The 26251-nt window shown below is 41.0% G+C and overlaps 1 long non-coding RNA gene across 2 annotated transcripts; it reads right to left on the bottom strand.

Annotated features, from left to right (window-relative positions):
• Nucleotides 1-16812: 16812 nt before the first annotated feature.
• LOC118535130 (uncharacterized) lies at nt 16813-20044 on the bottom strand. 2 transcript variants are annotated; one of them, XR_013447577.1, is made up of 3 exons: nt 19987-20044; nt 19796-19842; nt 16813-16966 (listed from the first exon to the last, which is right to left on the bottom strand). It is a non-coding gene; the product is annotated as an uncharacterized LOC118535130 (long non-coding RNA). The 2 variants fall into 2 exon arrangements; XR_004917053.2 differs by having other exon boundaries at nt 19796-20008.
• Nucleotides 20045-26251: the final 6207 nt, after the last annotated feature.

The following is a 26251-nucleotide window of genomic DNA, read 5'->3' on the forward strand; positions in this document are numbered from 1 at the left end:
ACATTTCCCATTTCTTTATAGCTGGGGTTTGGGATTTGAAATCGGTTGTGTCAATAAGAGCAGTCACAGTGTTGAAAGGCAAAGCGAGGTGCAGTCTGTCTTCCGAATCCCCATCCGGAGCCCTAGCCATAAGAAAGTCTGGAACATAGGTCAGATAGACTTCATCCGTGGGCACCATTAGGCCTGAGTCTCTTCTGGTCTCTTCTGGCTCTCACACTGGTTAGACCACAGAGCGGCAGCTGCCGGTGTAGACAGCCTCAGGCGGCTGACCTGAGGGGGAGAAGCAGCCTAAGGGCCACCTACACCCTCCGGGTCTTTCTCTTCAAAGGTCTCCCACTCCCCTCCTTCACTTCTGAGAGTACCTTGGTTGTTCACAGACTCAGTGGAGAACCCAAGACTCTCGCATTCTCCTCTGGGCACAATTCTTGTGCCTTTTCCCCCAGAGAGGATTAAGGACACACTATTTTGTTTCCCAAGGGAGGGCAGAGATCGCTATTCTTCAGGCGGGGTCCCGCCCGGGCGCTTGGCATGCAGAGCCCCCTGCCGCTTCCCTCCATCTCTTTCAGCATGTTCCAAAGTGAGCAGCTGGGGGCTTCTTAACAGGGGCTCATGTTTCCAACCCTGTTACCCTTGAGCTGCCCAAACTGGATTTTATCTGCCCAAGTGGTGTGTGGGTGGAGAGGATTTAGGGTCATTGAGGGGACTGCCCATTTCACACATAGTAATAGCTGTTACTTACTGAGGACCTGTTGAGTGCCAGATAATCATTTCTAATTTGCACAACCACCCTGGGGGCAGATATCACTGCCCCCATTCGGCAGATGAGGTAACTGAGGCCTGCAGAGGTTAGGGACTTCCCTAGGAGCCTACAAATAGTAAGTGGCAGAGCCAGAATTCAAAAGCAGACTCTCTATCTTTGATGAACCAGAGTAGTGGGTTACTGCTCTTGGACTCTGAGCAGATTCTTCTTAAAAGTTGCCTAGACACCTGGGTGAGCCCACCAGTGGGTTAGATAATGTGATCCCGCCTCCTAGTGGTCAGGTCAGTGACACTGCTTCTCACATGGGGGGCCAGGAGGCCTCTCCCTTTCTTGCTGCCCCAGAGGCCCTGGCAGCTGATTATTTCAAGAAGTGGGCTTGGCCACTCTGGAACGGTGAGGACTGGGAGCAAGTGGGAAAGCAGCTGGCTCTGGTTCTCAGGCCCTCTCACCTCGCACGGGGCGGGGGGGGGGGGGGGGCAGTGGCAGAGACAGCCTGGGGCTCTCGGCCCTTATCAGTACTGCTCAGATAGAACACAGCTCTCATTGACTCTCCTCCCATATGTGGAGCACCTGCTAAACTTTTTACATCTGTTGTCCCAGTTCCCACTCCCTTCCCAGGTGGTGATTACCAACCATCCCTTATTATTCAGCCCTCCAGAACTTGGCATGAGAAATCATCCCACATTATACTTTGGGAGGTGGTGCTAAGGACACTACAGTTATCCCTATTTGAACAGCTTCATCACCTTGAGACCTTTCCTTTAGTAATTATATATTGTAATATTAGATATATATTGTATACAGTCCCTTTTAAACCTTCTAGCAACCTTCCCCAATTCAGCACGATTTCTATTATTTTTTAAATGCAAAAAGAAATATTAACACCCCTCCCCCAATAAAAATAGCTGCCACAGGGACCTTCCTCTGATGGATCACCTGGGCTGAGGATTTGGGGCCCCAGACACCTGACACCTTTCTTCCAGGAGCACGTGTATCCCACACTCTGGCATGCCAATTAGCTAAACAAAAGGTTTGTCTCTCCCTCTCCTGAAAATGCACATTTCCCTGTTCTAAGCATGTGTGTTGTTAGATGATGTGGGTCTCAGCAGGAGCTCTTCCAGCCCCTGGTGACTTTGAGTGGCAGCAACATTCTCTGCTGAGAGTGAGAAACCCCTGCATGGCCAGGCCACCTGCTACTGTTGCTTCTATATGATCTCAGCAGCACAGAAGTCCTGATTTTAAAAAACAGTATTCATTCTAGTGACGCTGTAGTAAACCACTAGTTTACATATCCCTTTCCACCTCAAAATTCTGTATTTTGCTTAAACCTAGAAAATAACTTACTTTGTGACACTTTTTTGACCTTTTATTGAAGAGCATTGAAGACTCCTGTCTTATTCATTTAAAATGCATTTTTCCCTTGCAAAGCCTAGCTAACTCCTATCCGTGCTTTGGGGTTCTGGTCAGATATTGCCCCCTCTGGGAAGCCCTCCCTGACTGTTGAGGATGGGTTCTGTCCCTTTCCACCCTGCCTTGTGGTTGGATAGCACAGGGGCTTATTGAGAAAAACCAAACAGTATAATTACAGGGAAAGTATACACATGCATCTACATATAAAACTCAAGAAGAATCAATAAAATTTGAGATAAGTAACTTCTGATTTTAGGGGAAGCTATAGTTCCCATATGGATGAGCACCAGAACCTTAAAGCCATTTAAATGTTTTATGTTACCAAATTAATAGTTGTAGCTCCCTTTCTAAAAATTGACATTCTGATAACACTAGCAAGAGCCGTACTGAAAAACATTACTTGCTCAAGGGACCACAAATAAATACATGCTTAAATGAAAGTAAAGAAATTTAATTAACTGTATGAAGTTATACTAAATGATTTCTCCAGGAAGCCAATGGGAAATTATACCTAAGGAATAGCTACAGAATAAAGTCTGTTGTTGAGAGGTTATTAACCTAATCGGATAATCAAATTTCACCACCAACCGTAACCATCTGATTTGCCCATGTCAAAATAAAACCATTGTTAACCCTTCTTAATGAAATCAGAATGAGGAGGAAGGGGGCGGCTGGTTTCAGAACAATGTCTTTCTTTAAAAACAAGGTTTACTAAAATTTTTGTCTTCCCTAACTCCAAAAACAAGACTTAACCATTGTTCAGTAAAGATCTGAAACTACCCAGCTTAAAAAAAGAGAGAGATGAAATTGGAAATGAAATTCATGGATGTTTTCTCTTCACTAAAGTCATTGACAAAGGGGGAAATAAAATAGGTTTTGCTCTCAAAATTTGGTAAAGCAAATTTGTTCCAAGGCTGAGGTGTTCCTTGCCAGTTTTAAACCCAAGGTGCATTTTTATAGCCAAGAACTAAAGCCCTGAAACACAGCGATCCACAGAATAATGGAAATGCTGACACAACCTTCACTTCAGCAGCAGGAATGGTGCCACTATAATTTATGGAGAACACATTTTGGTTTTGTCAGGTTTTTAAACATAGACTGTTATAAATTTGAAGGAGGACTGTCTTGTTAAAGCTTCAAATGGCATGTGTTAGTATTGGTTATGCATCATGTCCTGTATTTGGAATGGCATTTGTAGATCACAGTTTAGCTCAATGGAAAAAGAGGACCCTGAATCCTGTTGTTTTCCAAACAATAGTCTCTGACCAAAAGGACCATAGTCATCATCGACATGATCATAACCAGCTGGAAGATCTTAGGAAAGGTGTCCAGCCTCAGACACTCTCTTTCCTTCCTTTCTTCACTGATGCATTCATTATTTGACAAATATTTATTAAGGATATTCAGTGACATTTCTTGTCTCAGACAATGGAGATAAAATGATGATTTTAATGCCATCTCTGCCCTCTAGGATTTTATATTTTGTAAATATAGAAAGATTTGTTAAAAACACTGTGTTGTGTGTAGATATTCTATATGTGTGTATAGATATTATATATATATATTATATAGATATGTATAGGTGTGTGTGTACATATTATGTGTGTGCGTGTGTGTGTGTGTGTGTGTGAATGTAATTTTCAAACCACACATCCTTAACAAAAGTGGAAAGAAGTCTTACTGATAACTCCTCTTGCGGGGAGGGATCTGGCAACAGGTGATGAGCATTGCTTCTGTGGGAATCACTAGGCGGTTGGACTAAGAGTGTAACAGGTTAATCTCAGAAGTCTAGGTGGTGAACATAGATTGCATTCTCTGGAGCTCTGGAACAGATTTCTTTAGGGGAAGGAGTGGATTAGTAGGGAATCCTGAGTGCCACTCTGTCTCTCACCCTATTATGCTTTTGCCTTGCTTATGACAGCCAAGCAGTAGTAATAATTTTTGTCATTCTCTCTGAAAAAAAAGTTGTTCATGATTGTCTTCTTTCTTGTGGGGTTTTCTTTGAAGCAACTGTCATTATCACAAGACTCTGAATAGACAGAAATCATGATAAACATGGGGATAAAGAGAGGAGACTTGTCTGTCTATTCCACCACTTTCTAAAGGTATAACCTTGAAGACTAAGGATTTGTACTCTGTGAAATGGGGATAAATCAAGGCCATCCTTATTACGAGTAGGGCTATCACAAGAGTCTCCATGATGACCAATGGGGAGCAAGGTCTTGAGCTCTATCTGTCAGGGAAGTATCGGGAAGTGGAGAGAAGAATAGAGAAGCACCAGAACATTGCAGAAAGATGCTCCCAAATATGACATGAACTGCGATGTGTCTTCTAGGGGAGTATCACAACACCATGAAAGATGATGTCTATAAAGACCATAATAATAGCTAACATTTATTGCACACTCACTAAGCTATGTGCTCTTTTTTCCACAATCTTTTGTCAGATGAGGAAGCTGAGCCTTAAGCATTGGGCAACTTGCCAAGATGTGGTAACCATACATTCTGGGACAGTCTTGCCTTTTGTCTGATGCCTTGGACTAATTATGAGCAGTGCCCCCTCTCACTCTCATGTGTTCCCATTTGGGTGATGAGTTATATGATTACCCAGGGTCACATAGCTGGTAGGTGGCAGAATCAGGATTTGGACCCCTATAATCCCACTCCAAACCCATGTTCTTAACTGCTATACAATAAATATGCTTGTTTCAAAATTTAGTAGGGAAAAAAAAAGAGAGTGCAAAATTGTATGTGTATATTATAATTGTTTTTAAAGCATTCTGTGCATAGAAAAAACTGGAAAGGAATGCATAAGTGACAACGTATGGATGGAGGAAATATAATAGATTTTTAAAATAGATCTTTTCTACTTTATGAGTTTTCTAAATTTTCTTCAATTAGAATGTATGACTTTTATAAGGAAAATAGTATTTTTTAAATGCAGGCATAAAAAGTATCTCAAGTACTATTTCAGAATAAGTATTATTTTATATTTTAGATGCTATCAAAAATTAAGTACAATAAAGCAGAAAAGAAAATGAAGGAGGAGCGGAGGAAAAGAAGGAGAAAGAAGAGAAAGCCTTGGACTAAGAGTCATGAAACCAGAGGTAGGAATCTGTAATCACCTAACTAGCCATGGTTAGTTTGGTTTTGTCAGGTTTTTAAACATAGGGGGCTGTTATAAATTTGAAGGAGGACTGTCTTGTTAAAGCTTCAAATGGCAGGTGTTAGTAGGTATTTTATCTAACAAGGCTTTGACCTTGTTTCCTTGGAAGCCCGCAGAGGGCCAAATCTAAGGGAGAATACAGTGTAATAGGTACAAACACATATATTATAAACATAAGAGACATTTTAGGGTCAATTGGGGAGATTTTAATATGGGCTGGATATTAAATGATATTATGGAATTTCTATCACTTAAAAAAATTTTTTAAGCTAGGATGATGGTATTGTTATTGTGAGTTATATGAAAGAATGTCCTTCCTCCTGGGAGTTGCTTGCCAAAATATTTAGGGATGAAGTGTCATCATCATCATCTCCACAACTTATATTCAAATGGCTCAGGAAAAAAAAGTGAGGGGTTTGTGCACATGCGTGTGTGTGCAGTTAAAGAGGGTGAACAAATGTGGGAAAATGTTTACAACCGCATTATTTAGGTGGAGGGGATATGGACACTCATTATACTATACCTTGAGATTTTTGTATGCATAGAAATTTTCAAAGTAAAAGTTGAGACAGAGTTTTTAAAAAGACATAAGAAAACAAGACAAAAAAGCATATATTAAAATAATAATAATAAAGAGTCGGGTTTCAGAGATTTTAATTCAAGTTATACGGCTAAAGTGCTTCATAACCCTGTGCAAGCCTTTCTGAGCCTCGGTGTTTTCGTCTGTAAAATGGTGATGATAATAACACCAACCTCACAAGTGTTCCTACGGGTTAAAGTAAGAAAATCATGTGTATAAAGCATCTATCACTGTGCTTGTCCACTGTTCATATGAGCAAAAATAATCTAATCAAGTGACACAAAATAGGAGCCCCGCGAACAGGCAGTAGGGCTTTGAAGAATTCAAAACAAAGGAAGGTATTTTCCTTTTATAGCCCCGTTTTCCGTGTAAATACAACTGAGCTTGATGTTATATGTGAAACAAATAGCTCATCAACTTGAAATGAGGTGAAATCACAGAATCAAGTGAGCTAATGGTTTTCATTAGCTCTGACCAAATCTAGTCAACCACAAGTGGTTTCTATTGTATTTGTGTTTGTTTTGGTTTGGTGTGTTTTGTTTTAGTCTATTTTCTCTGCCTCTGACCTTGGGTTCAAGTGATGGGCAAAGGAGCTCTGGCTAAACTCCTGCAGGTGGCTCCACTAGGCACCCCAGGATAGTCAGCACTCACAGACTGAGGATAAACTTGGGTTTCGTACAGACTCTTAACTATAGTGAACAACGGATGGGTACCAGAGCGGAAGTGGGTAGGAGATGGGTGAAGTAGGTGATGGGAAGTAAGGAGGGCACTAGTCCTGATGAGCTCAGGTGTTATATTGAAAGCGTTGCATCACTATATTGTACACCTGAGACTAATATAACTCTGTATGTTAACTCTACTGGAATTTAAATAAAAACTTTAAAAAAACCCTTGAGTTTCTATATGAGTATCCTGATAAAACGAAACAACAAGATACAAGTTAAATAGTATGGGTAACGATGATTATAATACTAAAAAATCAATATTTTACCCAAGCTCGTACTTACTAAGTGCTTAATATGTATGCCTGAGGTGTGCTGAAGATGCAGAGATGAACAAGATAAAATACCTAATATTTTCATGGTGGCGGGATTGACATGTACATAATTTAAGATAATTATGTATTTTACAGCACTTTATAGTTTACAGGCCATTTTCCCTACATTGCTTCTCTCAGTTAACCACCCATGGTGGACAAGTCAGTGTCTTCTCATTGAATCCCCTTACTTTAGCTTCAGAGTGATACCATGTCATGCATACTGGGCAGAGAAATCTTCAGTAGTGCATCATCCAGATGCTGATATACCAGTTCCTCAACCTTTACTTAAGACATGAGACCCACATCTTATTCATCTTTGTATCCTAATTCCCTGCAAGGAGCCCAGAATATAGTAGCTACTCAATTAATGCCAGCTGAAGGCAGGAAGGCAGGGAAGGAGGGAGGGAGGAAAGGTGGGAAGGAGGGACAAAAAAGGGAGGAGGAAAAAAAAAAGGAAGGAAGGAAAGAAATTCAATCAAACTCTAAGAATTTATCAAGCCTCTACCAGGTACCTAACATGCGCTAAGCACTATAAGAAATGCAAAAGAAGCCTAGGAGACAGATGTCCCTGTCCACAAAAACTTTCAAGCTAATGTCAGTGAAATAATTTAAAGACAGTAAGTAAAACTTACTTTTAAGTAAAAAAAAAAAAATCTAAAGAAAAATGATTACCCCAGGGTGTGTACTTCATGACAAATCAAAGAAAAGTTGCAATTTCAAGGAAATACAATTTATTTGCAATTTAATTTCTTACAAGTTCATGAGAGTGACTTCTCTTTTGATCTGTGACGTTGCCAAATTAAACTAAGGTTCAGTTGTCAAAGTTTGCACCAAATAAAAATTCCAATGAAAAATCTCAGTGAACTGAAAATCCCCTTTAAAAAGCAGCTCCAATGTCAGCATTACAATTTCACTTACATATTCAACAGCCGTCTGTCTTCATTACGAATAATAAACTAGCATCTCTCTTAAATATACAGGTACTGAGTTATAGATGCATAAATTAACCACGACTCAAGTAAAGAAGAAAAATCTATTTAAATCTGCATTAATCTTTTATTGGCTTTTCCACTTGTCATAAACAGTTTGTAACCAGATATATATCATCATACTATAAACATCATGTAAAACCTCTCACTCAATAATCCAATTGGATATCCAGGTAATATATCGAGTGGCAACAGTTCTCAAATGGGCCATTTTATAACCCAGGCAAAGGTTAACCATCCTTAGCTTCCTAAGTGTGATCCTGCTGCTTACCAGTGACTTTCAAACAACATCCTGTTTTATGGTTAGTTAATTATTCTTTACTAACATTAATGCATCTCAGAACTGGGACCATCAAACAATACACTGAAAGAGATGTCTATTATCTTTTATAGTTGTTGGACCTTTTTTCCCCACACTTAAGAAAATTTTGTTTATAGCATTCTTGCTGAATACTTAAATTTTATCTGTCCTTTACTGTTTATTTATCTATGCCCTTTTCCTTAATTTCCAAATGAATTAAGATGAGCCTCTAAAATACGTAATCCATATAACATAGGCAAATTTACTAAATACATTAGGAAATTAAGGAAAACCAAAATTAGGAGTAAAAAAATGAGAGCCTAGAGTGAACTTAGTGACCTAAATGCCCTCCAGGGAGTACTGAACATTTCTTGAAGTTAAGCCACAAATTTGGCTCTGAACTTTCTAGCAACCAATACAATCAGGAAAATATAATTCATTCATTCATTTGCTTATATGTCAAATATTTATGCCACCTATTAGATGAAAGGCAGTTTGTTGGACACTGATGCTACAGCCTAGGATAGAAAGAGACTCAATTTTTCCCCGTGGAGAACTTACCATCCAGCTATGCAGACAAATTGTAACAATTAGACATATAGTAATAAATTATAAAAATTCCATAAAGGAAAAATAGCATTCTAAGAGAGAAAATATTAGGGAAGATCAAGCTTTAGATTGGGGGAAGTGAAATTTAACCTGAGTCCTCCCTGAATTGCCTCCTTGTTTCCACTTTCCCCTTCTCTCTTAATAACAGAATTTTAATCTTTTTTTTTTAAGTTATTTATTTATTTGAGGTGGGGGGTGGGGAAGGGCAGAAGGAGAGGGAGAGAGAGTCCTAAGCAGACTCTCTGCTAAGCACAGAGCCCGATGACATGGGGCTGGATCTCACCATCTGAGCGGAAGCCAAAAGTCAGATGCTTAACCGAATGCACCACCCAGGTTCCCCCAATCTTAATAATAGAACTTCAGTCTTTAGCCAGGCACATTGTTCCCCCAATAAAACATTAATTCTCCACCTTCCCTTGCAGCTGGAGATGACCCCATGATTAAGTTCTGGGCAATAAAATGTAAATTGAGGGGCACCTGGGTGGCTCAGTCGTTTAAGTCTTGACTTCAGCTCAGATCATGATATTGGGGTCCTGGGATTGAGCCCTGAGTCAGGCTCCACGCTGGGTGGGGGCCTGCTTCTCCCTCTCCTTCTGCCCCTCCTTGTTGCTCGTGCTTGCTCTCTCTCTCTCTCTCTCGAATAAATAAATAAAATCTTTTTTAAAAAGGTAAATTGAAATACTGGGTCGACTTCTGGAAGCTGCCTAGAGAAGCATCCTCAGCTGGGGGAAGCATCCTTTTGCACTCCCTGCTTCCTCCCACTGATTGTTGAAGCTCCAATAGCCATTTTGGACCCCGAAGGGATCTTGTAGATGATGGGCATATACTGAGGATGGTAGAGAGGATACACAGAAACCCAGATAACACTCTGGAGAGGCCAGATGAACTCTAGGCTCCCTATCCCAGTCTTCTACTCTAAGAGAGATACAAGGGTCTCTCTTTTAATACACTGTTAAACTTTGAGTTTCAGTGTTGTCTGTAGCTGAACATGAACCCAACTGATACCATAGTAAAGAGACGGTCAGGCGAAGCATTGAGAAAGGAGAATTCCAGTCAGCAGCCATCAAGTTGGAAAGACCTTGGTTCACATCCGGGACTGAAAGAAGATCAGTGTAGATGAAGCCTAACTGGTGATTAACAGCCTGGTGCATGATGAGGCTGAAGAGATAGGTGAGGACAGGCCGTTCAGGCTATGGGTTAGAGTTTATTCTCAGTGCCACAGAAGCAATTGGGTGTGAGATCGGTGGTTTCCAAACCTTCTTGTTGGCCACTGAATCTTGCCTTCAAATAAAATCTAAGCCAAATGCAGGAAACAGATAAAAACGGAGCTTCCCTGGGTAGAAGCGTGAATCCAGGCCTCAGAGCCCATTCCTTCTCCCTTCACTCTCTCCCAACCTCTCAGCAGCTCCTTAAGGAGCCCAGAAGACCCCTAAGGCTCTTGAGAACACAGTGTGAAAAACATGGAATGCTCAGAGTCCTGAAGGTAAACTAGGCACTTGGGAGAAACGCAAATCTTCCTACCATGAGCCCAGAGAGAAATGTCTCCTGGGGGTCCTCACAGAAAGAAGTGTGTAATGGCTTGTCGACCAAGGTGCAGATTTTAAGGGTCGGGGACAGGATGGCAGGGGTTGGATCAATGCAAAACAATGCAGCCCAGATATTTCGCCCTCCCTTGGCTGGCGTAACGTGGGATAGCCTCAGCCTGGCACTGGGATGCTTTTTCTGTCTTCCCCACCCACTCGGCCTCGTGGAGCTCAGTCTCAGCTGCAGTCAGGACAGCTGCCTGGGAGTCCCCTCTGGTGCTGTCAACGGGGGCTTCTCACGGGGCTGGCACCTCCCCCACAAAGATTTCCATCACACACTTGTTTGGCCTGCAAATAAATTGGCAACACAGCTGAATTTAATCTTTTGATTCCCCCTCGAGAACCAATTTCTCTAAGCCATTCCCATGTAGACAAAAAGATTTTGTCTCACTAAACCTGTTTATTGACCAAAACTGTCGCCTCTGCTCTGACCACTGACCTTATCTGAATATTCAAATCTATCACAGATCGCAAGTTCAAATGATTTTGGTGCCCTCTGGAAGCCCTGTTTTCATAGTGAGCTGATTACGAATGACAATATTATAAGGGCTTTAATTGAGATTCTACAAACAATTTGCACCCTGGATTTACAAACCTAATATATGCAGAAGTGTGAATGCTGCTGACACTATTTTTTTTTTTGAAGCAAATTTGGCCATGTGTATGTAAGTGCTGCCACTTCCCCTAGCCAACGTACTTGCAACCTCACCACGATCTTAATCCTTAACTGAAATCTGCAAACAGTTCTGCATTGCAGAGAAAACCCCACTCATGTTATGGAAGTAAATGAGTCAAGATATAGATTCTAGTACTTGCATAAGTGATGCCTTAGGCAAGCCACTTAATTCCTCTTTATTTTACCCCTCTTGGCAATCAAGGGAGGATAAAATAATTCTACACCCAACTTACAGAATTGATGTTTGGATAAAATTAATTAACTGATGTTAAAGGTTTAAAAAAGTCAAAAGGAGCACTTACAAATGTAAGCTGTTTTTACTTATTTTATTTATTTAAAAGATTTTATTTATTTAACAGAGAGAGAGACACAAGCAAGAGAGGGAACACAGCAGGGGGAGTGGGAGAGGGAGAAGCAGGCTTCCCGCGGAGCAGGGAGCCCGACGTGGGGCTCGATCCCAGGACCCTGGGACCATGACCTGAGCTGAAGGCAGACACTTAACGACTGAGCCACCCAGGTGCCCCTGTAAGCTGTTTTTATTAAACATACTTTTTTTTTCTGGTTCTCCTCTAGTGATTTGGTTTGGTTTTGAGTATAGTTGACACACAATGTTACATTAGTTTCAGTTGTACAACATAGTGATTTGATAAGTTTATACATTATGCTAGACTCACTGCTAGTACGGCTACCCTCTGTCCCCATACAACGCTATTACGGTATCATTGACTATATTCCTTATGCGGTGCCTTTAGTCCCATGACTTACTTAGTCCGTGACTGGAAACCTGTATCTCCCACTCCCCTTCACCCATTTTGCCAACCACCCATCCACCCCGGCAACCATCAGTTTGTTCTCTGTATTTACAGGTCTGATTCTGCTGTTGGTTTGTTTATTTATTTGGTTTTTTTAGATTCCACATGTGAGAGAAATTATATTACACAGCCATAAAAAATGATGATATCATGCCATTTGCAACAACATGGATGGATCCAGAGGGTATTATGCTAAGTGAAGTGAGTCAGAGGAAACATACATGTTTTTAAACAATGTAAACACATCTGAGTAAAATGTTAATAGTATTAAGACCTGACATTTATTGACAATTACCTATGCCAGGCCCTGTGTCATGGCCTTACATGCACTAGCTTATTGAATCTACAGAAAAACATCATGAGGTGCACACTGTTATTAACCCCATTTCCCAGATAAGGAAGACTGAGGCTCTGAGGACAATGTAACTTGGCTGAGGTCATACAGCAGGAAGCAAAAATTCATCATCACTATACTCTGTAGAATTGACAGTATAGATACTTGCAGATCTTATTAGATTTTCAGCCTCATCCTTAAAAATACAAGGAAAGAAGGAGTGAGGTGAGCATCTAATTGCCAACTATCTCCTTAAATGGGTTCAACTCCTTAGTTTACTGGTTCTAGTCGAACAGAAGTGATTTTCCCATTTGCTCAGTGGAAAAGAGCTTGCTTATTTGTAAAGAATTTTGTCCTCTGCTAAGAAGCAGCATGTTGGGGAGAACCTGTTCATCTCATCCTTCCTCTAATCTTTGGCAACTAACGTGATGTGGAAAGCCAGCTAACACTCTTACCGAGTGTTAAAAGAACTTGGTTAAAGGGAACCTCCAATCCCACAGTGGTATTAATACAGCTGACAGTAGAGAGAGGCGTATCTTCTTTACCCACATCTGCTGCAAAGAACCTGTTGTTCCAACCAGTAGAGGGAAGTTTTTGCCTCTGTTCTTCACTCTGATAAAATGAAGTACACCTATTCCAAATCAGCTGGTAAAGTACAAGCCATCTGAAAGAAATGGCCTGCCCCTGCCCTAATATTTCAGAATTTCAAAGTTGAAAACTCAATGCAGGTAATTTACAGCCTAAATTTACTGAATGCCCTTCCAAGACAGCCTGTTTAATCAAAGTTAACTGGTGGAAATTATGAAGGCTCTTAATTGAGCTCTCCTATGGTGGGCTTTCAAAACAGCAATGCAAGCACCACAGAAAATAACAAAATGAATAAACTACACTTTTCTCTAGTTCCATTTTCAAATACGATGTCTGGAATGAAGAGTTTAGATCTCTAGGTGGTGATTTTCATGCATAGTATAGTGTTTGTCCTGAATTTCATTGCTTTGAAAAAAAGATATGAAAAGTCTTGATTTAGTTGGCATTTAATGTGATTTTTATATAACTTCTGTGATATAATCAGTCGCAATGGGAATCAGTGGGAAACTTAAAGAGCAGTAAAACCTTCAGCTATTGTTCTTTCTGTGCTCTGATTGGCTTGCTGGGTATACAAAGCTGAAAAATCCCAGTTCACATACACCTACTCTATTTGTAGACACCCATAATGATTGAGTGCAGTCCAGCACCATCCCCTCTCTCAGCCAGCCAGCCAGTCAGAATGCAGGGAAGACAATAGGTATGTTGGAACAGCAACAAAGAATGTGTTGCTGTAAATCACGTTCCATTTCTGCATAGCTGGGAATAGTAATGCACAAGCCATAGGCAAGTATATTAATGTCTCCTGCTATCCATAAATGAAAAATCACGCACAACAACACACTCTGGATTGTTATTCCAAGATAGCTTTTTTAGTATTAGATTCTTTGCTTTATTTTTTAAAAAAGCAAAATGCATATTTTACTATTATTTAAAAGCATTTTTTCCCCTTTCCATTGGGCCCATAAGCATTTCTTTCCAGCAGATAAACACATTGTCTTTCCCGCACACTGACTGACTAGTGATGTGTTTAGAACTCCGAGATATTAAATTTCTGGAGCCCTTAATGATATCAGAAAGAAGGTATCATATCAATGACCAGGGATTTCCTTACACCTCGTCAATTTGAATTCGGAAAATTATTAGAACTGTGTGGAAACATAAAATGAAATACGCTAGCAACACATTACATGTTTTAAATATGCTTAACCATGCATTTAATTTAGATTTAATGAAATAGTTATTATATGCAGCCAAAACATCAGTGTTATTAAAAACAAATTTATGGAGGATTAACAGCTGTGTTATATGTCTATACCTACCTATGCCAGAGTCTTTCATTCTCAATAATGTGTTTTTAATCATTAACTTCTATTTATTAAATGCACAATAATTGAGTAATTCTACTGAGTGAGATTGATTAGGGTGCTCCTTGGAGTTTGGATAAATACCGATTGATAATTTAAACTGTATGAAATTGGCTCTGGAATCTATGTTATACCAACTCTTTGCATATTTATTTCACTTTTTAAGATTCATAATCAGGTCTGAGGCTAACCAGTGAGAACTCTAAGCTGCATGTCTATGGGATGCGTGAGCCGTTATTATCGACGATCAGAAAAGATGTCAACATTTTGTAAATGTTAAAATATTTCTTTCATTGAGTTTTCTTTTTCTTTCTCTCCATTTTTCTGTAGGAAGAGTAATTTGAAAAGGATACAGTGGGGGAAAAGGCAATGAAGAACAAATTGCTGTACATGAAGTTTCGTTTTTGAATAGCTGGGGAGATTAATTCACTTGACTGCAACTGGTTCATTACTACCCCTAGCTACCCAAAAATGAAATATCACGTATGGTACCGTCTTTGCCCCATAGGTCATAATACTATAGTGATCACAGCAGGGCTGGGCTCGATTATGGAAAATGAGACCCCAGCCAATGCTCTCAAAAACCCCTTGCCTGCCAAGGAGCTATCCGGGTGCTGTAATTGTGTTTACCTATTACCATGCCTTTATTTCATTACTTTGGACTTGCGGGATGCTATAAAAGGAGACAGAATTTTGGAAGGTTCTGGAAACTCTTACCAATGAATGCTGTGTTTGGGGAGACCTTCCCCCTGCTTTACTGGAGCAAATCATTTATGCTTTCCTTCCTTCACTTAAACTTTATGGCATATCCTCAAAACCCTCACCAATGGAAAAGGCAGAGAAGGCAAATAAGAGAATGAATAGCCTTCTACCTGAAACTGAAAGCGCTGTCTTTCTAAACGTTGCAAGCCTTTGTTGCTTCTTCTGTCTTAGGATGGGTGAAGAATAAACCTGCGGGCCAGGGAAACTTGCCTCAGTCATTCTGTTCTATCTGATTTCTCAGCAGCTTCTTTTAAGGACACTGTGGTCATCCTACCTCCAGCTCATCACTTATAATAATAATTGTGACCATCGACTGAATACTCAGTGCTGGCCAGGCCCTGACATAATCTCATATAGGGTCCATTTCAAGCTGTGAGGTAGATAGTGATGAGACCTAACGCTTATTGAGCAATCTTTATCTGCCAGACACTTCCATTCTCTGAATTCACATATACCTACCAACTGCATTTGGTACTATTAACCACCCCGTTCTAAAGATGAAGATAGTAAAGCGCAGAACGGTTAAATGCATTTCCAAGATCACAAAGTTAGTATGTGGAAGAGCCAGGCTTTCTGGCTCCTGAGACTACATACTGCCATAGCTGGAGTTGTTATTCTGTTTTAAAAAGAGGAACTCATTTAAAATGAGGAGCTCCGAGAGGTTGGAAAACTTGCCCAGAGTCGCATAATGACTTGACAGTGTTAAAGCTGGACTTCAAGCCCAACTATGCCTGAGTCCAAATCCAGAGCATTAAACCCACCGAGCATGTACTATACTTCTCCCATTCCCTAGTTATATGAGTAATTATTTATTTGAATTTATTTGCTCGTATATCCATCTCCCCTGAGGGCTAGGATTGTATCTGTATCTCCAGCAACCTGCGCAGAATAGGTACCTGGCTCTTCGTAGTTGCTCAAGAAACGTTTATGGAACTGACATAATCAAGATCTTTCATGACCCCCTTTCATTACAGGCAGAGTTAGTTGCTCCCCTTACGTGTATACACTGTTCTCACTGACTTGCCTTCATGGCTTTGCTCTCATTGATAGCACACTCTACACTACACTCTTTCGGTAAGTGTAGTCTCACCCACTAGATGGGGAGTTCCTCTAGGGCAGGAAAAGTATCTTATTTGTCTTTTTTTTTTTTAAATATTTATTGGAGAGAGAGAGAAAGCACAAACAGGGCAGGGGGAAGGAGGGGAAAGAAGAGGCAGGAGGGGAGAGGCAGACTCCCTGCTGAGCAGGGAGCCCGACGTGGGGCTTGATCCCAGGACCCTGAGGTCATGACCTGAGCCGAAGGCAGACACTTAACCGACTGAGCCACCCAGGTGCCCCAAATGTAAAAAAAAATTTTTAAAAACATTTAACAATCAGCTGTTTGCTATCTTATTGATACAACCTGGGACTGAGGAGGCCCCGGGCCAGGGTCTCCCACCAATCAACTGTGGTACATTGGACAAATCACCCAACTGTTTGAAATTAAATGTTCTTCAAGGGAAAGTGAAGTTGATTCTTGTGGTGCATTAGTTTAGGCAGGTGCTAAGAGACCCTGGTTTAATGATAATGTTCTCATAAAGTAACAGAGCTATAGTTTTACTCTTCTACAGAGAGCACGGCCTTCTCTTCCAACTAAAAACAGTGTGCTATGTGACTCTTGATCTTGTAGTTGTAAGTTCGAGCCCTATGTTGGGTATAGAGATTATGTAAAAATAAAATCTTCAAAAAATAAAAACAGTATGGTAATATTGAGGAGTAGTATTATTCATTCATCACTGATTAAATTCTGTATTAGTTGGGATAATGCTAGCTACTGTAACAAATAGACCAAAACTTATGACCCGAATAGAATATAAATTTAATTTTCATTCATACAGTAGTCCCTAGTATTTCCAGCCAGCACGCATCTCTCTTCCATGTAGTAATTCAGGGACCCGACTCCTTCCATGCTGTGGCCTCGCTCTCCTCTAGAGCACTGTTGTTTTCTGCATCAACTGGTAGAAGGGAAAAGAGAGTAAGGAGGGGGACATAACCCATTTCTTAAAAACCTTGGTCCAGAAATAGCACATGTCACTTCTGCTTGCACCCTACCAGCTCCAGCTCAGTCACATGGTTGCAAGGGAGGTGGGAAATGCAGAAGAGTTCTGTGTCCCAGGAGAAGAGGAAGGAAACTGGGGTAAACAACTTGCAGTCTCTCTCACACATGCCTCATATATGTCAGGGCCAGGGCTAGTCAATGAGGATACTAAGGCAAATAAGAGAGCTGCCTGGGTGGCTCAGTCAGTTGAGCGTCTGCCTTCGGATCAGATCACGATCTCAGGTCCTGGGATGATCTCAGGTCCTGGGATGATCTCAGGTCCTGGAATCGAGCCCTACATCGGGCTTCCTGCTCAGCAGGGAGTCTGCTTCTCCCTCTCCCTCTGCTGCTTCCCCCAGCCCCCCGGTGGTGCGTCCGCTCCCGCTTGCTCTCTCTCTCTCAAATAAATAAAATCTTTAAAAAAAAAATTTTTTTTTTTTACATTTCTCTTGTGTAAACACAGACTCAGGTCAAAGCTCAATTGACTGACTACCATCCTTGGATTCACTTTTTATAACATCTTGGCATAAGGGCAAAAGTATAAATGTTACCTTCCAAACAATGGTGCTTTCTCAGACTGCATCTAAAATTGGAATATGTTAGGGGCACCTGACTGGCTCAGTCAGTAGGGCATCTGACTCTTGATCTTGGAGTCATGGGTTCAAATCCCATGTTGAGTGTAGAGAACACTTAAATAAATTAAATAATAAATAAATAAAACTTTAAAAAATTAGAATATGTTGTTCATATGAGATTTCAGGACATTACTTATTTTTAAAATAATGATATAATCTTATTTTTAAAATAATTTTATGCACAATAAATATGTGCTTATTATAGAAACTTTAGAAAATGAAAATGAGCAAAAAAAAGAAAATCAGTCACTCAAGTATATATGAGATATATTTTCCCAAAACATAGAGTCATTACATATTCTTCTACAACATCACTTTTAATGACTACATAGTATGTTATATGAATAAATTAGTATTTAGTGACTGAGATCTTACATGTATCAGCTATCAATAAAACAGAACCACAGTCTAGGGTCGGGGTGATCAAAACAGTAAACTTGACAGTTCTGTTCTTTTGCTGGTTCATTTATTCAATAAATATGTTTTGGGTACTCTCTCTGTGCCAGCAATTTGCCGGGTGCTGGAGAGCCCACAGTGAAAGAGACGAACAGAGCTCCTCCTTGTTAGGGTAGCCATTGTGCAGGTGAAAGTCACCCACCCTACCTCCCTCTTCCCTCTCTCAAAACAACCACCCTTCCACTGGGAATGGACAGGAGGTCAAGAGAAAGAAGGGCATTTTTCTTTGCTTGTTTTGTTGTTTCTTGTCTTTATTTATATTTAGTAGATAAAGCCCAAGAAATAGTAAGAACATGTGGTAGGTAGGTTGCATTATTTGTTAACAATTTTTCCTTCTCTCGTTGCCTTTTCCCCAGCTTCCCTAAGACTAAAGTATATTCCCTCTTCCATCCATTGACTTTGGCCATGTGACTTGCTTATGAACAATGGAAAATGTGTAGAAGTGACAGTGTCCCAATTCCAAGTAGAGGCAAACGAGGCATTGCGTGTTTCTCCCATTAAGAAATGGGTAGCCTCTCTTGTGCCCTTGCCCTACACCATTAAAAGAGTATGCTTTCTAAAGAAAGCTGTTACTCCTTCAGTCTGGGTCCCAAAATGAGAGACACATGGAGCTACCTGAACAGCGACCTGTAGCTTAAAAGGAGAGCTTCCCCAGAGACCCACAGACGGATAGGCAAGAAATAAATGTTTGCTATTATAAACCACTGATATTTGGGGGTTGTTTGTTATACCCCATTATCATAGCAATAGCAGACTAATCCAGAACTATACAAAATAAAGTACTCAATTGTGAATGTCTATCTGAATGTCATGTCCTCCAGGAAGTGTTCCAAGATACTCTCTCATCGTCTTTCCGCCTCACCAGTCAGAATCAATCTCCCTTTTGTGCTTCCATAGTATTTCGCTTGTGCCTCTATTAGAGCTGACATTTAGCACAGTCTCCTTTTGTATAGATATGGTTGTATATGTGTCTGGAATTCCTCCTGGAATATAAGGCGTTTTTTGTTGTTTTGTTTTTTGAGGGGAGGGTGCTCTTCAGTGTCTCTAGACTAGCTAGTACTTAGCATGTAGTAGATGCTCAAAAATACGTAATTGAATGAATGAATTAGAAAGTCTTCTAATTAGGTGAGCTGTGGAATGGAGCTGAACAAGGGTATGCCCTATTAACCCTCAAGATGCATACAAATGCAAATGTATACAAATGCAAGCAGAGAAATTGCATGCTACTTTGGTAGGTGCAGGGAAGAATAAGCAGACAGTTAAACCAGGGCAAGTTGTATAGGAGACAGCACCTCATCCTAGAAAGAGACTGTACCAATAGTCAAGAGACCCGAATTCTAGGTCTGATTTGGATACGGGCCGGCTGTGTTAACCTGGGGAAGTTACTTAACCTCTCTGGGCTCCATTTTTCCACATCAAAGGAGAAAGAATGGTAATTTCACTCATGACATTCTTATAAAGATCCAGAAAGATGTACACACATGACAGAAAAATATCAAGCCCCACTTAAGTCCATATTAAGCCCAGCAAATCAGCTTGCTGTCTTTTTTACAGGAAGACAGCTCCCATTCCATACACTTCCGGGAAGCCAAATGATGGGTCATTAAATGACCACACAAGCTCACGCTGAACTACTGTAGGAGTTGCTTACTTACAGCGATGGCTGTTTTGCAGTGACTCTTGACAGGTGCTTGTTTTTCATCTGGAAAACAAAAATGCAATATTTTAAATGTTTTATTGCCAGGGACTATGTTAAAGTTGAGATTTATTTTTACTTATTGTATCTGCCAGGCAAAGCTAATTCCTCCTCTCAGTTCCCTCAGGACTTTTGTTTACACCTTCTTACCACCAAATTGTTTACAGGTTTGTGTCCCAAACCAGTCTGCGGGCTCTTGAGGTCCAGGCCCATGTGAGAGGTTTCAACACTATGCTAGAAGAGGGAAGTATATAGAACATTTTAGAAGGACTTTAATGAGCAATGAGCACTTTTAAATGTACGAACTCAAAAAAAAGATTAAATTTTCTGCAAAAGTTGTGTATGTTTCATAATAACCTCACTTATCAAGGACGCCAATTAATTGAGAAACTATCGTGCCTTTTATATATTCTATGCAAGAATATGTGGCTGGGATATTCCAAAATGTAGTTCGTTCTCCTCATTCTCTTTTATAGAGAAATTATATGTGATGTTTCATTTTCTGTCCTGCTCTAGGTCTTGAAGATGGATTTGAGTCACAGAGCACAAAAGAAAGAACACAGATTTTGGATTCTGATCTCTCCTGTTCAAATCCTCACTCTGCCTTTCGTACATCTTGTGATCCTGGGCATGATTCTTGACTTTTTTTTTTTTTTTTTTTTTTTTTTTAAAGATTTTATTTATTTATTTGACAGACAGAGAGAGCGAGAGCAGGAACACAAGCAGGGGGAGTGGGAGAGGGAGAAGCAGGCTTCCTGCCGAGAAGGGAGCCCGATGTGGGACTCGATCCCAGGACCCTGGGATCATGACCTGAGCCGAAGGCAGACGCTTAACGACTGAGCCACCCAGGCGCCCTTGACTTTTATTTTTTTAACTTCAGTTTCCTTATCAATGAAATGAGGATGACATTACCTCCCTTGCAGGGTTGCAAAGTTTAGAAATAATCTATGAAAATACCCAGTACCCTTCCTCACACATAGTAGGTGTTCACCACAACAAAGTTATCATTGTTAGTTATTATCGTGGCGCTTTGGCAGTGGTGACATTTTTGTAGTGCTTTTTGTCCCGAAATGAAATGGCCCCATATTACGGTACTTTTAGTTCTTACGTCTAGTTCTATAGTTTTCCCATCCACCCCCTCACTGTTCGGCTACCAGTTGTCAATTCTAATGGCCATCTGTAAGAAATGACAGCTGTCTCTTCTTGCTGTCAGGCTGCTACCAACTAACTTTCTGCCTCAGATCTGCTTGGAATTGTATGTCAAATGGAATGAATAATACTGAGCAGAGACTGCAGACACCTTCCACGGGGCTGAGTGAATGACATTTAGTGCATGGGCTTTGTTACATCTACTGTGGGGCTCAGTATTATACTCTGTGTCTATGTTTCTGAGGGTTAAGATTGCTGGCTGAATAATATCCCAACAACAAGGCTCTGCTCTCTTTCTTTCCTGGAAAAGAAGGGCAGTTTGGGAGACACATCTGTGGATAACATGGCATCGATTCGGTACCTTTAAAAATGTTCTTGTTGTTGTTGCTATTATTATTACTGTCTCGAAATCATTTTGCTCAAGGGCTTATGCAATGGGAAGAGCACTAGATTGTGAGTCTGTTTTAGGTTCTAGCCTCTGATCTGTTAAATGACTTCCCCTCTCTGGGCCTCAGTTCCTTAATCTAAAAAAAAGGGCGGGGGGAAAGATTCAACAAGATGATCTGTGAGCTTCTACATCCTATGAATCTCCATCAAGGTACCCAGAGGATTGCTTGGCAATAACTACAGTACGTCTGGAAATAGACTCCACTTTACGGCTTTGGCCTTCGTGGTTTCCTCTAACTCGGGTACGTCCGTCGATAGCCAAACTCTTAACACCATTTTCTGGTCTCTTTACTATTTCTTTTTATAATGATTTTGTCCTTAATTTGGACTTATTTCAAGGAGAAAGATGTTAACTACTCAAAAGTGATGGGATGTTTTAATCTGGGCTGGAAAGCCTGTTCCTTGAGAATGGCTTAATTAACATTTCCAGGTTCATAACATTTTCATTTATTCATCTTTTTGTTTTTAAATGGTTTTTTAAGTTTTCCGGAGACGGCGATCTCATGTTCCTAATGGATTATAAGAGAGAGTGGGTCTGCTGGGATCTGCATTCTTATTAGCTTTAAGATTCACATTAAGAAAAGAAGGGAGCTTAAGCAGAATAGGTCCACTGTGCTAATAAAAAAAGAAACAGAACTTTAGTTCAACACAAAATAATGTGGTAAGATTGCCAAGCAAAAAGCAGATTGAAGGAAGGGCCTCCCAGTGACCTTGGAACAGGACAAATATTTTCCTTCCCTGAGCTCATTCTCCACCAGAGGAAACCATGTCTTCCACGTCAGTCATGAGCATGCCAGGGCGAACCAATCACAGTGCACAGCAGTGCAGAGACTGGTTCTGTGAAGGGGGCCAGCGAGCTACCGGGTCAGAATGACAGAACCTAAAGTGCACAGTTGGGTGGCCCCAGATGCCTTGAGGGATGGTTGGCCTCCAGAAATTGGGGCAAGAAGGAAGCACATCTAGCACTGTGTCCTGCACGTGGTGGGCATCCCAAATAGAAATTAAATTCAGTTCATTGAAAAAGCCCTAGACCAGGCCTGGCCTCCACTCTGAGCTATTACTAACCAGTGGTATGTTCTCAGACGAATGTATTTCATCTTTTTGGCTCTGTTACCGCATCTGAAAAATGGGACTACTATTACTAGCTCAGCATACTTTGTGAGATGGTGGTAATGACTGATGCACAAGATGAACAAGAAGGTCTCAATTTTAATATGATCAGCTGGCAACAGTGTTTTGTTTCCTGCCGCCTTGAAAGCTATGACTCTAACACCTGCCAAGCCTCAACAAGCAGAGTTATTAATAATAAAACACTATACATTGCTTTGTCCATTTGGGGAAAATAGCTCGAACCTGGCTTTGCCCTGGCCTTCAGCAACTCTGTAAGGAATTACAAGGGATGGGACTAGGATGTCATGTATCTTGTGGGCCTCAGAGTTGACGTCCTTTCCCCAAGTCACCCTCTCTGTGCGTGATGATCAGAACAGGGGGGCTCCCCAGGATTGCTACTACGGCATGGTTGCTTCTCAGGCTCCTGGTGGAAGAAATCACTGTGTGTCGGTGTCAGTTCTTCATGGAAATATATCGCATGTCTTTACTCTCCAGAAACGAAGACAGTTTTCCTTTGTAGAAAGAATAAGGAACGTGTTGAGAGAGTGGGAGGATGTATCCAGAGTCACAAGCCAAACATGCAACAACTCCGATTGGCTCCAGGCACTAGATAATTAAAATGCCTTGTTCTCTATTAGCTTTAATGCCTGGTGGATTTTCTTTGTAGGGGAATTCAAGGGTTAAGCCATCCCAACATGCCTCACTCCCAATTTATAAAATGGAAAATCTTCCATAAATCAAAAGTTACAAACAGACTTTGTAATGTCATAACTCTTGCGACGGCTCTCACCTTGATTGATTCCTATACATACATTCCGGCTGATTACCATAATGTGCTCTTGGGGGACAATTGGCACTGGATGGGGAGAAAGAAGCAGGCAGGGAAGTAAATAACAAATGGACCTGGCTCCTCCTCATCGAGAGTGATTTCACTCCAATGTTCCATCATATCAACTGGAAAAGAGAGTCGTAGGGTTTAGGCAATCAATTACAGATATGTGTAGAGGCAGACACAATCATTTCACTGATTGTCACCGGTCTCGAGCAGTGACACCAAAAAGTGATCCGTCACTCGATTTTCTCTGACACCATGAGAAAGATGGCAGACACTTGTAGACTAACAGGCCCCTGGATTGGTTGGTTTATAAGATTGAAAAATTGCTGTGTTTCAAACTTATCCAAACCTTTAAGTGCCTCTGTTGCTAAGATTTCATATCCTTCTGGCAAACATTTAGAAAGATTACCAATAGGCTAATGACATCACGCCAGAGCGGAATGGACTGTGTCTCTTGTCACTGCAACTGATGTCGCTGTGTACGTTGCAGGGCATCAGAAGGGTGATGGGAAGGCAAGAAACACGGACTTTCCTCCATCATGAGGAACATGGCAGCCACCTCATTAAATGTGCCTCATGAGACAATTGTTAGGAGGACCCCTTTGGTGCAGATGAGCCTCTGTCTCTATCCCACCTACATCTTGAGAGACTTCAGTCTGTCAGCTTTGCTGCCACTGGATGCCTGGACTTAGTCCCCACCCACTCAGTATGATTTTCTCTGCTGGCTGAGCTTCTACTTTGTCTACCCTGCAGTGAGATGGGCAATCATTTTTTCCATGAGAGTCAGTTCGTGAAAAATTAAAATGTATACAGCCTACATCTTTCTTTTTTTCACTCAAAATGAAAAAGAAAAAAATGTATATTCTTATACACAAATGACCTATTTAATTAAATGACAGAATTCACTGAGAAAATCAACACTGCTTTTGAACACTTGAAGTATTAATATATGAGTATATTTGAGATGTAGCAACCTAGAGTCAGATTTTTAAATTTCTTTCCTGCAATTAGACTGCAGGCCACTTCTTGAAGCCGGGGTGGAGGGGGAGGGGGGCTTCATGTGGGGCCTCCTGGGTGAGAGACAATACACAGGACTTCTTCCTAAAGGGAAGTTACATCCCATCTCCCAGCTGCAGTCTGAACAAACAGTACTGAGAGGTGCTTTGCTGCATGAAGATAAAAGTCAGTTGAGGCAATCTTGTATATAAAATCCCAAACCGCAAAGTCTCCCGGAAAGGGATGGAGAAGGCCCTCGGATTCCATCAGCATCTTCACTGAAACCGACTCGGTCCATTTCTGCCATTTCTTCTGGCACTCAGAGTCTTTACCCGCCACCCAGGCACTATTCCTGCCATCAGCATATTTTCTCTTGGCACTGGAGGATCTAAAATGAACCCAGCACAGTTTCAGACTTCACCGTGTAAATCATCAAGAAATATGATGACCTTCTGCAGAAATGATGTTCTGCATTTCAAAGTTCATCCACTTCTAAACTAAATCAGTGGCAGCAGTCTGGTGCTTTGCTGGGTTCTTCAAACCACTTGACCCCAAGCCCCCTTAAATCCTTTCACTCACACTGGCAACCCCCTTGTAAACTGCCCTTAGTGGCTGGAGAAGGTCCCCCACACTTACTGACTGTTCACTGTGGTCCACTTTCCACTTTTCAAAAGGCCAGAGAGCAGGCACCTCGTAATGATTAAAAATAATTACTGATGTTCCTACATCACCCTGAACGTCTCAAAGAGCTTTTCCATCTGTCACTCTATGTTACCTTGGAGAAAACAGCCCCTAGAAGTAGCTGGCGTCCCAAGGAGAGAGGAACAGAGATTCTAAGGGATTCGCTCCAGGTCGTATAGCATGTTAGCAACAATCTAAACTAGATTTTCGGACTTGCATCGTGCTTATCCTGCCCATAGAAACAGGAGGCGTAGCAAAAGTAGTATTAGTCATGATGATAATTGTCATGATCTCTGAGTGCCTACTGAGTGTCAGGTTCCAGGCCGAGCCCCTCACCCGTATCACCTTGTCTGACACTCTCAACTGTCTTAGGGGCCCTCCTGCTAAACTGAAAAACTCCCAAGAATCTCTGCCTTTGCTGTGCAACCCCAGCATGGAGGCCTCAGGGAAGTTTCCGACACAGCCAGTAGGTTGTCCTCACAGTGGAAAACTTAGGTCAAAATCTGGGCATCACCGGGCACCTGGGTGGCTCAGTCGTTAAGCGTCTGCCTTCGGCTCAGGTCATGATCGCAGGGTCCTGGGATCGAGCCCCGCATCGGGCTCCCCACTCTGCGGGAAGCCTGCTTCTCCCACTCCTCCTGCTTGTATTCCCTCTCTCACTGTGTCTCTCTCTGTCAAATAAATAAATAAAATCTTAAAAAAAAAAATAAAACCTTTAAAAAAAAAAATCTGGGCATCACCAAAGAATTCAGAGTAGCTGCAGAAAGCCCTAGAAGAAAATCTTTAACTGAGTGCAGAGCTCTCATAAAATGCTATGGGCCTGGAAAATGATTTCATAAGTTATTTTGATGGCAAAAATGTATGAAACAGAATTGACTAATTCATAAATAACTTCAGAATCTCATCTATTATTTCTCACATCATAACTTACAATGGAATAATTGTTTCTAATTCTGCTGAGTATTTTCTCATGCTTTTTGGTTCCCTTGGTAAATCTTATTAGTTGGGTAACTCCTAAGACATTTGTAGCTTGCCTCTATTATGATGAGAACAAGTAAATATTAATAGCAATTTGTTTTTAGTACAATGCAGCATTAATTTCACCGCTGGGCCCTCTTTTTTCTTTTTTTTTTTAATTTCTCATCTCAGGGAAAATTGGCTGAGATTTCTCAAAGAAGGGCTCACAGAAAAAAAAAA

Source organism: Halichoerus grypus, chromosome 5 (assembly GCF_964656455.1).
Source record: "Halichoerus grypus chromosome 5, mHalGry1.hap1.1, whole genome shotgun sequence".
Lineage (NCBI taxonomy): Eukaryota > Metazoa > Chordata > Mammalia > Carnivora > Phocidae > Halichoerus > Halichoerus grypus.